Below are 15,326 nucleotides of genomic sequence, written 5' to 3' on the forward strand. Positions count from 1 at the left end.
CCTTTTCTTGCTATGAAATCTGAAAGGAGCTTTTGTTTAAGCATCATATTCCTAAACCAAGAGCTTTGTAGAGCAAAGCTGCACCATCTCTTGCTGCTTAGATGATGAAGTTCCTAACAGCAGTTGTGCTGCATAAGATATATCTGTGGAGAGAAAAATGCACCTTAAGGTTCCAACATTCCATCTGCTTGAAGGAGTCTCATAAATAATGCAGTGTTTTTGGAAAAGACAATTTAAATAGTTTGTCTTAAGTTTCCTTGATCTTGGATGTAATTCTGCTCTGTGCTTCTTGATCATTGCAATGAGTACTTCATTTTTTTCATTTTACATCTTGTGTCTCAAGATGCATGCATTAGGGTCTCCTTTTTTGTTGTCCAGAAGGATCACTGCTGAAGGACAGAAGCCTTTTAGAGTGAAGCAGAAAAAAAATGTAATTTTTAATTTTAGGTATAGCTTCAAGTTTAGGCTTCTCAAGAGTGACTGTATCCTCTAATATGAGTTATATGCATACTCATCAAGGGTTTTGGTTGGTGTCTACAAGAAAATAGGTACTTAAATATCTGTTTTGATTGGCTGAATCTCTTTACGTAATTTATATACGAATGTAATCACAGTATTTCTTGTCTGGTGAGCTTATATGCTTGATTCAGTGATGAGGAAAAAACCAGTACGCTAAGTTGTTGATAGTAACTCCTGGGAAAAAAATCTGTGCTAAAGTATTCCTACTGTAAGTATTAGAAATCTTGAAATGTTACAAAAATTGAAATTATAAAACCACTGAAGGAAATTATTGCATGTAATCACCATAGTCTTTTTCTCACAGCTTGACTGTATGACAGTTTGATGGGTTTATTGCAGTTGGCATGGATTACTTTGGCTAAACTAAATAGCAGCTATCTCACATGCCCTTGATTGTGTTCAGTTTCATCAGAGGCTTTTGAAGTGATGGCTTTTGTGAAGGGGGTGAAATAATATCTGTTTTTGAAGAATGATGCATTTACAGAACTGATAAGTCACCCAAGCAATGGTCACAGAACGTTACTAAAATAGTCTTCCTTTTATTTGTCCTATAGGATTTAGACAATTCTATCTCATAGCCTTTTGTGGGCATTTCCTCTAAAACACCTTCAGTTTAAACATGTCTTCTCTTCATAAATTTTATGCAGGGAGTAATATGCAATTGAATCATCATGAGAGGAGTCTCAATTCTTTTCCTAAATCTCCCTTCTTTTTGGAGTCCATATGGTATTATGGCCTCTGCTATATACAGCCTATTTCATATTCTCTGATTGTATTCTTCCACCCTGCAGTAAAGGTGGAAGGAGTCATAGCCTTGCTTGCTCCTTCTTCAGCCACTCTTTAGCCCACAGAGAGATGTCAAGGTTGTAGTGTCTTCTCTTTTTTTTCTTATGTATGTTATCTGTGAGAACATTTGCTGAAGATGTGTGTCATGGAAGACTGGACTGACACGCCTGTGGGTGATTGCATTAGTATAAGTTGTGATTGGCCTTTAGTTAAAATTTAAATATACAAATTTACGGAATGTGCAATTAGATTTTGATCTTTTCAGTCCTTTAATTATTTTCATTCTCTGAATTCCTTCTAATTTGCAAAATCTTAACCTACAGCTGAGCTAATCTCTTTGGTCATGTCATTAAAATAGTTGAAAATCTCTGAAGAAAATTCAAAGTGCAGTGTCCATTCCAGTATTGTTGAAGTTCAAGAGCTCAACTGTGATTCCATCTCCCCTGCCACTGAAGAGAATTGGTAACACTCTCTCTGACTATAGGTCAGATCAAAGTGAATTTTTTCTAATTACTGCTCAGTATTAGAGCTGACAATGGTAAAAATTAAACTGTACAATCAGGGTCAGACAGAAAAAGAGGATCCTCAGTGAGGTTTAAATCCTCCTCAGTGAGGATTTAAACAGTGAAGGCCTATGGGTTTGGGTTTAAAAACAAACTCTGAGATTCCTTTGTCATTAAATGTCATCAGGAGCAAAGGTCCTAGGCACAAGCCTTTAGTACCTCTGGCTTAAAGTAGTTATATTTCCCTGGAGTGTGGGATAGTCTGCGTAAGAACTTTAGATTTTGAGAATTCTCACTGTCATCTGGCAGAGGAACAGAATAGGAAAGAGAAATGTAAACAAAAGGTGCAGTAAGTTACTGTTTAATGGATGAAGAAGAAGTACATGCATGGTTGTATAATATCTCTTCTACAGAACGGAGTGAAAGCATCTTACTATGTGTTTGAATTTTGTCAGGAGTGAAGAAGGCTTAGATTACTAGGATAATAAATAAAAAAGAATTTTCCTTACTGTTGAATCCTGGATGGTAAAAATTGACTGCTTTTACAGCATTATTTTTGATACTGCATTTTTCTAATGTTTCTTGCCATCTTATTTGAAATCTTCCAGTCTTAGGGATCATTGCCATCAGTAGACTGTTACACGTTGTAGTACATCTCCATGCAGGAGGCATACTTTCTTTCTGTTCAGCCTGTTGAATGATTAGGCCTTTAGCATTTGTTTACCTAGAATTTTGATTTTTATTTTACTGATCTCCTGATTCTAGTGCTTTATACCATTCCTTGATTCACTGCTTTGCTTAATTAATAATTCTGGTCAGGTGCGGACTGCAGGCCTGTTACTTTGCCCTAGAACTCCAAACTTATTCGCTCAAAAGAAAATTATTGTAAAAGGAAATTTCATCCAGAACTGTGGTATTTCTACACTTTTTCTGGTATATGTATTTCGATATGAAAATATGAATTCAGCCTTCATTCTTTGTAAGCTTAGCAACATATTTTGAATGGTACATAACCACTGAAAAATTCCAGCAGATCACATCCTCCAATCTACCGAAAATGTTGCTTTTGTCAGTAGTTTCTCTTGGTTTTCCCTTTCTATCACCTTTCTCCTTGGTATGCTTTACTAGTTTCTTCTCTGTTTATATTTATATTTAGTCCTTTGACTTTGGAGTTCAGTCAACCCCAGTTGTTTGTGGACAGTTTATTTGAGTGGCAGATTGGCCATGTCATTGACACAAAGTTGTTTCCTTGCACAGCTGGTTCTGGCTAAGCAGAACTTAAGTGCAGGCACAGCATCGCAGGGACATAAATGCACTGCCCCCAAGACCAGCACAGGTGCCTTTGGGTTCTGAGAGCTTGGCACAGAGACTTTCAACTACTTCTACAGGAGTAAGCTCAGGTCTTGCCAAGCCCATAAAACCCAGGACAGTGCAGTTTGTTTTTCCTGGACCTTGGCTGACTGCAGTACCATTTTTGTTTGTCTTTTGTCTGCCATTCCTATTGTTTTCTAAATATTTACACTGTTTAGGTATTTCAGTTCTCGTTACTGAAATATGCTTTCCTCTCTCCTCTAATTCTTCGCTGCTCTTTTTCTTATGCATTTTCTTTACCTCTGAGCTTTACATCCACCCATGTTCATCTTGCATTTTTATTCTGTCAAGGTTTCTCCTATTAATCTTTCTCTTTTTTGCTTTTCTGGGATGGTCTCACTAACATTTCCTCATGTCAGATTTAAGTTCTTTAATGTACTGTCTTTGTCTAATAAGACTGGAAGTGTTATAGTCAGGAAGATCTAGCCATTTATGTTTGTAAAACACAATCTGACTTCCAGGATTTTGTGTGTAATAAAACATGTTATATATCTATTGCCCTGTCTCTCCTGACGAAAAGAAATACTATAAAGGTAAAACAAAAACCAAATCAGGCATTCTCTGTGGATTTATGGCTATGACTAAAACTTACAGTGTGCTTAGAAAACTCTTTATTCTTCTCCTGTATCACGTTTTATTCTTCTTTGTAGTTTTTGGCTTTATTCGGAACCTAATGCAAAATTGCATCCAGTGCAGATCAACGTCTTCAAACTGAAACTGTGCCCTACTACTTTCAGTGTTTACCCTTATTCAGTTTGGAAGTGCTTGCATTTCTATGAGATATCCTTTTCTGCTTGTCTAGGAGGATCCAAGTGGATTAAATTTACATGTAAACATATGGGTACTTGTCACAATGAATTGACTTTCCAGACTTTCCCTAATTTAACCTTTGCTAATAACAGTGCATTAGGTCAACAGCTTGGTTGTGAGTTCATTATTTTTATGTGATATAGTAACCTCAGATGTAAAGAATGTTTGGTATGATGCAGCGTTGTGATCATTCATTCTTCAAGAAATACTAAAAGAAGCCAGTGTGCAGACATAATACAAACCCTCCATCTGAATACATCATCTTCACTAGGTTTCTTTCAGTGTAGTTGTATATAGTGTAATTATCTTTCATTGACTTCATTGGTAGACATTTGTTAGTTGCTTAATTTCACACATTTCGCCTTCAGCAGAATCATTCCTGTCACAATGGTTACAGTAGTTATGGTACCAGCGTATCAGTGAAAGGCTACGGGCCAAAGTCAGCTACTGCTGAAAACCAAAACAATCAGTTCCAGGTTGCTTGTTAAAAGCTTAAAGAAGTTGTCCAGATACACGTTCTGCATATTTTATAACCAGCTGAAATTGGCAAGTTTAATAATCCATCACCAAGTTTACTTACTGAAGAAAAGTGATGTCTTGATTGTGGCCCTTATTGAGTATTGTTTTTGTTCATTATCTGCAGCCATCAGTGTCACACCAGTGAAATAGTAAAAGGAATAACAAGATCTGAATATATTCTATTTTAATGCTACAGTACAGTTAACTGCAAAAGCATGATCAAATGAACAAATTCAGGGTATGAATGTATGGCGGCAGATTCAAGGAATCAAGGCAGATTGCCCCTGATTTGTCAGTTTGAAAATAGCTCAGCTTAGCAGGAACTGAGAGTTATTATGTGATGATTATTGTTTAGTGAACTTGTTAATTCATTTCCTAATTGACAGGTTGTTATATCTGCAAAAGCTAACACCACAACTGACACTCTGATTTGTGCTCTTGGTAGAAACAGTGAGCGCTGAGTGGCACATACAGGCTATGCTGTTGTCTTACCATCGGAAAGAGTAGTTCAATGGCAGCAATTATGTACACTGTTGGGAAACTGGGGCAGCTTTTTTTTAAGTGAGCAATGCAAGGCTCAGGTTTTGATGGCTGTCTATTTGGTGCCACTCATGGGAAAGAAATAGGTTACAGAAGGAAAAAATTCCAATTAGAAGTATGATTTGTCATACATAATCGCCATGTATTTTAATATACTGAGAAAATATACTTAGAGTTCTCAAAAGGTAATACTTTTATCTATCAGTATGATCTCCAGAGCTTTCCCAGTGGTCAAAGTATAAAGGGATGTAAAATACGCACACATTTATTACTGTTACCTGTATTAATATGGAAAATAAGAGAAAAGGTTTACTTCTTGTACTGTTCTCTAAATATTCACTGCAGCTATAGCAGAACATCTTATATACTAAAATGTGGTGCCAGTTTGGGGATCTCTCCTTTCTGGAGCAGAAAATTATATCACTGTATCAGTTAGGCTTATATGGCATCATTATGTAGCGAATAATCAAAGCAGATACACAGGAGTGAGATTTTTCATATGTTAGCAATTCTTTTCATTGGTGGAGCCTGACAATTTTGATCAAAGACAGAGATAGAGAGAAAGAGAGAGAAAGAGAGAGAAAGAGAGAGAGGGGAAAGAAACTCTTTCACATTTAAAATAGCCTCAAGGTTTCTATCCCCACTAAACAAGCAGTTGAGTTCTATGTTTAGATTTTTTCCATAAGTTGTTTTTAGTACTTTACTTGCCAGATGTGTTCCATTTTAAGATATTCAGAGCTATCCAGAACTAGTAACTATTGATGGCTTGTGACTTTATGATGAAAACATACCACTAGGGGGAAAAAGCAAAATATTAATTAGAGATGACTAAATGGCAAAATTTGTTATTTAGCCACTGCTAGTGGGTATTTTCAATGGGTCATGACATTGTACTAAAACATGCATAAAGTATGAAGTAATGCCTATCCGACCTTACTGTTCCTTTTGGTTTACTTCTGATCCTAAGGCTAATAAGCTGGGGATCCAAGTTTTCTATTCCTTTGTCATTGCAGATACTCTGTGTCGCAGCGCAGGCTCTAGAGCATGCTCTTTCCATGGAATCGTTCCTTTCTCTCATGACTGAGGCTGCTGAGAATGCAGACTTTTGCAGATGACTAAGGAAGCTGATGGATCAAAGATTTGTTTTTGCTCACCTATCAGAAGTGAGTAGCTGATGATTTTTAAGTGCTGTTGATGAAATGGAAGAATTCCCATGCACTTCCTGTTAAGTCAGGCCATGGGCCATGGAGATTTTCATCTGCAATTTTAAGAAAAAATATTTCCTGCATTTTGTGTAACAAAGTTGGCCTTAATGATACAGCTGTTGATTAGCACTCGTGAGGTTTGTGAATGATGCAGCTGTTGATTAGCACTCGTGAGGTTTGTGGAGGGGCAATGACTTGGAAAATCTAGATTACCTGTAGCGTAATCTGTGTCATTTATATTTTAAGGAAGCCATAATCAGATAAGGATATTCAAAAAGATCGAATGCACCAAGTTTTTTAAGTACTGAGGCTTGCAACAGTGGTCTACTCTGACAGCAGATTCCCAGTGCTCACTGAAGAGCTAAGTCCCCTCCACGAACACACACACACACACGCAGAATGTGGTGGTGGCTTTGATGCGGCTTCTGGGGTGCCCTGCTTTTCCTGATCAGAGCAGCTCAGCCAAGCCCCATTTTGAGCCCACCTGGTTCTCACTTCTCTTTTTCTTCCAGTGGGTAGTGAGAAAGGAAAAGGATTACCGTTGCCATGTCAGGTTACTACTAACTCACTATTCTCCTCAAACTACTCTTCTCTACCTAGTGTGGACAAGTAGGATTGTCCAGTGTAGAGTGATCAATACCTTACATGCCAGAATTACTCCAGTTCCTTCACTTCCAGTATCATCCCATGCAATCACCAGGGGTATCTTCCTCAATCCTCCATATCACTCCAGCACCTCAATTTCTGATTCCACTGCATCAGCCCCCTTAAGCCCAGCATCATTCCATTTACTTTCACTTTCCAGCTGCTATATTCCAGTCTCAGGGTTAGCTCTGTCTTTTTATAAAGTTATTTATTTGATTATTTTTTGCAGGTCTAGGGGAAGAATTTTTTTCATTCAAATATTGTGGGCCAAGGTGCACATTTTTGATACAGCCTTCTATGAAAATGTTAGCATCCTTGTTACACTTGTATTATTGCACAGTGTGGTAGGAAGTTCGCCCCAGAACACGAACAGTTGAAAGCTAGCATCAGAAGGAATACTTTTCATCAGTTCATAGTTGCCTAATGCAAAGGTTAGGAGACAAGAAAACTGTGAAATTGTGCTTTGCTAATACTTACCCAGGAAGAAAATAGGCCATTTTAAAAAATAAAATAAAATAAAAGAAAAAGAAAAAAGCAGCTTTGGTTGTAAAAAGGATTGGATCAGCTAAAATATGTATTAGTTAGGTTTTTTAAAAATAGTCTGACTATTTCTCTGTTGATTAATAGCTACCTGGCAATACGGTTTTGATGTTACACAGGAGCATGAGGAGCATGAATGCAGTTATGGTTAGACTACACAAAAGTACCTATTTTGACTGGTAGAGAAGTCAGAGCTGAACATAACAAACATTAAACTCATATGATATCTGTGTTAAGTTACCACCACGCTTGCTGATTTATAAGTTGTTCCTATTTTTTATCTATATTTGGTGCCCAAGAGCATAAATTGCACATCCTACATATCGTTTTGGCAGTATCAGTAATAGAGAGGAACACCTTCACCTGAATTCCTGTGATAAGAAATTTGTTTTGTTTGAGTTGGAGCCTGTGACTTGAACAGGGCCTATAATGACTATAGTGCTGTAATTCTGCAGTTGCTTCCCTAAGGTCACCAACTACTTGCTGATTTGAAGCATAAAACTGTAATATTCAAAACCTTCAGTGAGGTACCCCTATGATTTTCAGAAGAAAGAGGGACCATGTAAATATGGCACTATTACCCCTAGACAGGACTTAGGATATAGCATTTTCGACTTGAAGGAACATCAAACAATAGCCCATTGACCGACCAAGTGTCCCCTCAGTCAGCTGACTTTTGCATCATTGGCTTCCTCAGGGATAATGGAGTTTATATTATGCCATTTTATCTCCGCTACATTTTAAGCAATACCAGGCATCTCAACATATGCAACTTATAATATTGTTTACACAGTGAACATGTGAACTGTATCCCTTCACCTATCCACATGCTATTGAATTAATTGTGGTTTTAGGTTTATTAACCGTATGACTAGGCATAAATAATAACAATCTAAGTACAAAACTTAGGTAACACCAAAAAAATGCACCATGCAATATATGACAATTTAACAAAAAAGGCGCATCTGTGCTACATTCCCATTTTAAACATACATAATTTTTCTGCAGTTTTTTTCAGAGATTGAATAAGCAAGACATATTTATGCGAGTAAGGCCAAGGTTTGGGCCTAAAGAACCACTGAGCTCAAAATAACAGAATAAAATAGGTATATTCACATTCAGAGCTGAAATCAACTGAAAAAAAGCATGCCATGCTTATCAAAGAAAATATTTACTACTTAAAACATAAAAGGAAAAATAGATTATTATTGCATTATAGCTGCAATACCTTTTGCAAGAAAAAAGAATTTTTCTTGCATGCTGTCTCCTATTATAAGGATTTTGCGTTTTTCTTTTCAGTTCTTAATATTAGTATACTTAATTTAGTGGTAGCATAGAATATGATGTATTTTAAGGAAACCCTTGTGGAATTACATTGAATAATCACATTAAATTTAACATTTCATTAGGAAAATCCTGATCAAAGAAAAAATTAATGTGATAAATTTCCCTGTGAAATGTTCATATGCATATTGAATATACAAATGTGAGAACATTTCTTATCAGAGCATTTGTTATCATCTAAAAGTTGTTTTTCATGGGAGTGTAGAGGACCTTGAGAAAATACAATATATACCACATCCTGATTTCTGAAATTATTCATATTTCGTTTTCATAACTTTACATATTTGTAACTGCCATGAATCCAAAGAAGTGAGACTTGTCATATATGATCTGTCTTTCAGTGGATCTTGAGAATGTCATAACCATCCAATTCAATACCAGTTTCAGGTATTGGTTCTAAATGCCTAGTACTTTTACCTCTTTTGATTTAAGTTCATAATCCATAACCTTATATGTAATTTAAATCAATCTTTTCTGAAAGTTCATAAATATGTATATGATGCAAGGGATAGACCAGAATTCGCTCCCAAGATGCTGTTCGGGCTAAGTGGAATCTCCTTAGGAACCGCTTCAAAGATCAATTCCTCTTGTCCATAACAAATAAGTTTAAATTGTCTTCTATGAGCCTGCTGTTAGCAATTGTACTGTTACATTATGTATGATTTTTTGACTGCTCATTGCTTCAACAAACTGCACAGTGCTCCATTAGTGATTTTCAATTTCATGCTAAGCTTTGCAATTTATTAGTGTTATTTAGGCTAATGTACTATTATTTTGCATATTTTATATCATATTTCATTTGCTATTCATATGACCTAACAGTTAAGTATTGGAGATCAATAAGGCCTCTAAATGTTTGCATATTCATATCAGTAAAAAGAGGGAGATTGTGCAGGCAGCCCAAGACATACTGGATTAGGACCAAGTTAAATTTTTTCAGGCATTTTCACAGCTTCCCCTCCATTTTGTCTGCAGTTTTGGCTGCTGGTTTCCAGATAATGACATAACGGCCAGATGCATTTATTCATGAAAATAACCTGCTTTAGTAATAATCACCTAATTGTTGACACTTGGGCCCATGTGTATGTTCTTTGCCAGTGTGTTATCTCTGTGTATCCAGATAGCCAGATTAAATTCAAGTTAGATACCAACTGCTCCCAAGAAGCCGATGGAGTTCCATGTTTATTTTGGATTTGATTTTTCTTTCTCAGATCTGTGCTCTGTTTCAGAAAGAGAAATATTAAGTATTAATCTGAGAAAATGTACTCCTTTTCCCTTAGAAGGTTGTATAAACGTAAATTTTGGTGTCAGTCACTATAGAAGTCATTATAGTGGTAGAAAAGTCCAAAAAAAATCAACAATCACTTGTTTAAATTTGTTAAGGAATTGACTTCACACCTTCTGGAGTTCCTTTCCTTAAAATACTGTGGTTTAGAAAGTGGAAGCGCTAGGAAAAGGTGCTTTTCAGAGTATTAATAAAGTGGTCTGAAGCATTTATAAACGTGCTTGTGTCAGAATTGCTAAAATATTAATAAAAGCAAGGAACATAGTGTTAAGCATCTTATAAGTTGATTGCAATTAGAGATTATGACTAAAATTTTGAACGATCCTGAGGATGTGGATCAAGGGACTGCTCAGTGAAGGCTGTGGTAGAATCAACCTTTTAAGACGCTCACAGAACCTTTATACTCATGTTATCTTTTCAAACATTTGTCTTTAGTATAAAGTTTAGCACGTGTAGTTTTTCAACATAGAACCAAAGATTAAGAAATTTTGTAAAAGACAAGCTAGGTATTAGTTGGTGATCACTAGATAACCTCAGAACGTTATTCCAATCCTACATTCCATAATATAGAGATCACATTTCAACTGCTAAAAATTCTTCAGAGCATTTTTATTCATATTCAAAAATAAAGCCCCAGCTTCAAGAAGAAACTTTGCAGCTGCCCCATAATTTGGTCATCAACATAACGTTCAGTTAGTCTGAAGGTTCCAGTTTTGCAAGATCCAGATTTAATCCCCCAGTCCTTGAATTCTTCTGTCTGAGGGCTTTGGGGTCCTTCATGTCCCCAGCTATGAACAATCAACACAGCTAGACTGCCCCGGAAGCAAGATCTGGAAAATCATAAGTATCAGATAAGTCTTCCTGTAACTGGAAGAAAATAATGTCTTTTCTTGATGGTTCAGTTAGCAAGTAGTAACTGCATTTATCCACAAAATATTTCTATCTTGGCATGGCATCGTGTTCAAATTAAATTGCATTTAAGTGGCAAATCCTAGGTCAGCTTTTCTCTGGAGGTGTGTGTATGTGTGTATACACACACATATGCATATCTGCACACACACAAGTACACAGAGTTATAGATCTATAATGCCAGTATTTTCAAAGCAGTAGTTTCAAAGTATATGGTGATTAGTGGTTAATTTATGGTTATTTTCTTAGCAGACTTTCCAGCTTCAGACTTTTCCCCTACTTGTATATACGGATCCAATAGGCATATAATGACATCAGCAATAAAATCTCTGACTGCTTTCCTTTTTTCCCTGTCTTTTGGCTCTAGAAAGCTACTCAAAGCTTCTTGGCATGCCAATAGCTTCTTTCTCCATCAGCACATCGAGAAGCTAGAGCTCCCTATTAAATTCCCCTCCTGACATGCTCACCCCTTGTTTTACCTTTCTGGATTTGCAGTGATTCCTCATAAATACCCAGCCAGGTGTTTAACTCTATTAATTTGGAGAACTAATGGATAGAAAATAGGGATGTGAAGAAATGCCCTGCTAATCTAGCTATTTCTGTAGTATCTCCAAGTGCCAAAACTCAGTCAAGATATCTGACCAACTAGGGAATAATCAGAGCAAAAAATTCATTCGTAAGGGCAGTTTTTCCATGGCGTTTTCTAAACTGTGGATAGACTGAAGATGGCAGAACAGTGTAATTTAAAGACAGATAAAGTTTCTATATACAAAAGGGAAGTTTCTATATACAAAAGGAGGTTTAATACTTTCCCAAAATCCAGGAACGGCTCTATCAACAAAAGCTTTGGCTTTGTCAGACTACATAAAGGGTTATAACTGGTACAGCTATCGCAGTACTTGTATTTGCAGTAGATTCTCAGTCTAGACAGAACATAGTTAAACTTACATAAACATTTGGAGATTTGTACAGATTTGCAGTGGTTAAAGATTTGCTTCAAAGGATTCTTTTGTTTTTGCTTTTTCTTATGCTGAAAAATATACAGGTGTGTGTAGCAGTGGGTCAAGTAGATACAGACTATTAGGAATGAAAAAGTACTGCAGGCGTCTGTGCTGAGAGATAAATGGTTGTGGTTCACAGCCCTAACAATCTCTGCTGATGCAGCTGGTAGAGATCGTAAACCCCATGATGAAAATATCTCCGTATCCATATCATGATGCTCTAAAGCACTGCAGGCACAGATGGTAGAACTTGTAAGTTCTCTCAGAAACATAGTTATGGTTCACAACATTTTCAGAATCTTTTGAAAGAGCAAGTATAGCTTGTAAGCCCTGAGGAGAAGTTGATGGCACTTACAAAGTGTGCCAGTTTAGGTGGCAGACCTCGTAGACGCTGGGAGAAAAAATAGCTGTGATTCACAATGCCTGTCAGAGAAGTGATAGCATTTGCAAGCTCTGATGACGCAGTCAGCAAAGCAGAATTTTGGCATGTTTTTTTCTGGATGGTATCTGAAAAAAAATCCATGCGGTAAGCTGCCTCATATTTCTGGTTAGCTATCTCAGATAGATAGAAGACTGAATCAGTCTTCCCAGAACTTCACCTGTCAGTCCTAGGGAGTCTTATTAGTTCTTCTTGTAGCTTTAACAACATATTCAATACAAAACCATACAAAAAAGCTTCATTATGTTATGCAAAATGGCAAGTTACATAAGATGTAAGTGAAAGAACAGTGCCCTATAATTAAGTATTCTAATCTAAATACCTTGTTTAGAGAGAAATGCACGGATATTTGAGTGGCTTTGGGGAAAAATGTCCATATCAGAGACCATTCATTTTTTTGAGAAGTCATTCAGAAGACTTCTATTGACTTCAGTGGGAACTGAATAGGATCTGTTATGAGATGACCTAGGAATTTAAGAACCTTTAATTTTTCTTCCATATAGCTATGTCATCTTTGAGAATAACAGTTGTATAATCAGTTCTTTTTAATGTTGAGGTAGTTTGAAGAGGTATTTAAAACTGTAGTGAGGAAGGTAACTAATTCAGTCACCACTAATTGCTGGTATGTTGAGCAAGTTCAGAAGACTATTGAAGGCAGAAATGAGTAAAAATCATTGGAAAAGCAGAAAAAAGCCTCTGAGACATGCAGTATTGCTCTGCCAACCAAACTTTACTGCTTGAGCATTGCCCAAGAGCAGCTGCTTAGCAGTTGGAAGCACTGAGGCAAGAACTGTAGTATGTGGTGTGAGAAACAGTGATTTTGATAATCTGGAGTTCTTGAGTATCTAGAGAGATGTGAAAATTAAGTAGCTGTGACTTAGTAGAGTGAGATTGTTATTTGCCATTCTAAAATAAATATTATGTATGCTTTAATAAGACTATTTGTAATACATACATGAAACATTTCCTGAGTTGCTGTTGTTATTTAAAATATACATAACTGCTTCTATGGACAGGCATTGTTGAGCATTGCCCTTCACATGACAGGGTCACACAAGTAGATATTATGGACATTTTTCTGGTTTTCTTTTGTGTTTGAAGTATGCCATCTGAGCATTCCAAATGCTTTCTTGTGGCTTAAGACAGATTGAAAATAATAAAACCAATTTCAACCAATTTTTTACAGGATAAATAAGGAAAATAGTTGCATAACAAATCTAGGAAAATATTTTTTTATTCTTCACAAATAAAAATATATATATTCTCCAAGGGGAAAACAAAATTAAAGTGGGAAATATTTGGCTAATGACACAAGTAATAGTGAGGGAAAAGAAATCATTTAAGTGGTCACAATGGATGAATTCCTAAACTTCGGATAAAACCTCTTGTCACGTAAATATGAAAATTTTGAAAGATAAATGTGAAAAATTTACTAGCATGTAGAAACCAATTCCTTCAAAGTTCCAGATGTTACTTTCTATCATAAATAGAAATGCCATTTTTCTATTTTATCAACACTGACCTAACCTTCATTATTTTGTATAGTTTACATGCTATTGGAAAAGGTTTACATAAGTTAGGATATATTTCATCTTTCCATCTGCAGTTTCACTGCTTAGCTACGATAGTTTAAGTGATAAGGTGACACAATGCTTGGCTGATACGGCCTTTTATATTTACATTCTGGGGATAAAATTCTGCTTTCAGAGCTGTAGATCTTCATTTGGTCTTCATTTGCCTATGTCATGATATTAGCCAACTGAATAACCTCCCTTCCCTTTCCTCTGATAGAAATCTATTTTTAGAGTAGATCCAAATCTAAAAGCAATGCATTTCTGGGCATGACTGAGAAATACTCAGAGCAGCAGTACTGGATTTTCACATAACACATCCAACGAAAAAGCAAGTTTGAGGTAGTTTTCTTAGTCCTCTTTTGTGTGACTATAAAACTCAAATGCTGCATAGAACATATTGAAACATTTGGGGAGGAATTAACTAGATGCATAAGAGAGTTTAATCTTCTTTGATGAGTTAACTAATAACGTAGTATGAATGAACTGATAGCAGACTAAATGCACTAGTAGTATTCAAATACACTAGGCACATGCTACAGTTTTTGTGGTCGGATAAATATGGTTTTTCAGTCATTCCGTGACAGATACTTTTATGCTTTACTTTCTACTCTTCATGTAAAATGTCTTCACATATAGTTTTCACATAAATGTGTAATATTATTAAGCGCTAGAGAAAAATAAAAATCTACTTTATTTCCACTCTCCCTAGTAAAATTTCTTCACATATTGTTTTCCTAGGAATGTGCCACTTTATTAACTGCCAAGCCCCCCCCCCCCAAAAAAAATCTGCTGTTATTTCCCAAGGCAGTGTTCAAGATTTCGTGAAAATTTCAACTGAGATACTACATACTTCTAGAGTGTAGCTCAAATACTAATTAATATATTTTTGCAAAAGCCATGTGAGCATATTGAGGAAATATTCTTTATTTTTCTCCTATGTGTGGAAATTGCGGTCCAACAAGGTTAAATGGCAAGTGTAACACATCATAGCTAAAACATTTAAGTCAAATTGTTGCACTGTATTTCCCAACATTTCTTTGATGCTCTAGAGGAAATATTTGTAAATGAAAATGCCTTTTGTTACTGAGTCCTCTTCCTACGATAGTCACTATCGTCAATTCTAAGAGATCTCCAGGGGAAAGGATTAATTAGGTTTCAGTTATGCTACAGAAAAATGTACTTTACATACTTACAACTGAAAAGCATTGTAGTGTTTCTCTAATGTGTTTAAAAATTCAAAAATATTTTTAAAAGCCACTTAAAAATTCAAGTCAAACTCAGGCTAATGGAACATGGTGTTGTCCTGGAAGATGATGTAATCTCTGTTCTTCCAGGC

General features: G+C 36.1%; 1 protein-coding gene across 1 annotated transcript in view; it reads left to right on the forward strand.

Annotated features, from left to right (window-relative positions):
- Positions 1–15,326, forward strand: part of TENM3 (teneurin transmembrane protein 3) — a 1,330,030-nt gene that overhangs the window by 754,835 nt on the left and 559,869 nt on the right. The window contains exon 12 of the mRNA XM_068942557.1: positions 6,062–6,211. The gene's annotated coding sequence lies outside the window, so the exon portion shown is untranslated. The remainder of the gene's footprint in view (positions 1–6,061; positions 6,212–15,326) is intronic.

Source organism: Struthio camelus, chromosome 4 (genome assembly GCF_040807025.1).
Source record: "Struthio camelus isolate bStrCam1 chromosome 4, bStrCam1.hap1, whole genome shotgun sequence".
Lineage (NCBI taxonomy): Eukaryota > Metazoa > Chordata > Aves > Struthioniformes > Struthionidae > Struthio > Struthio camelus.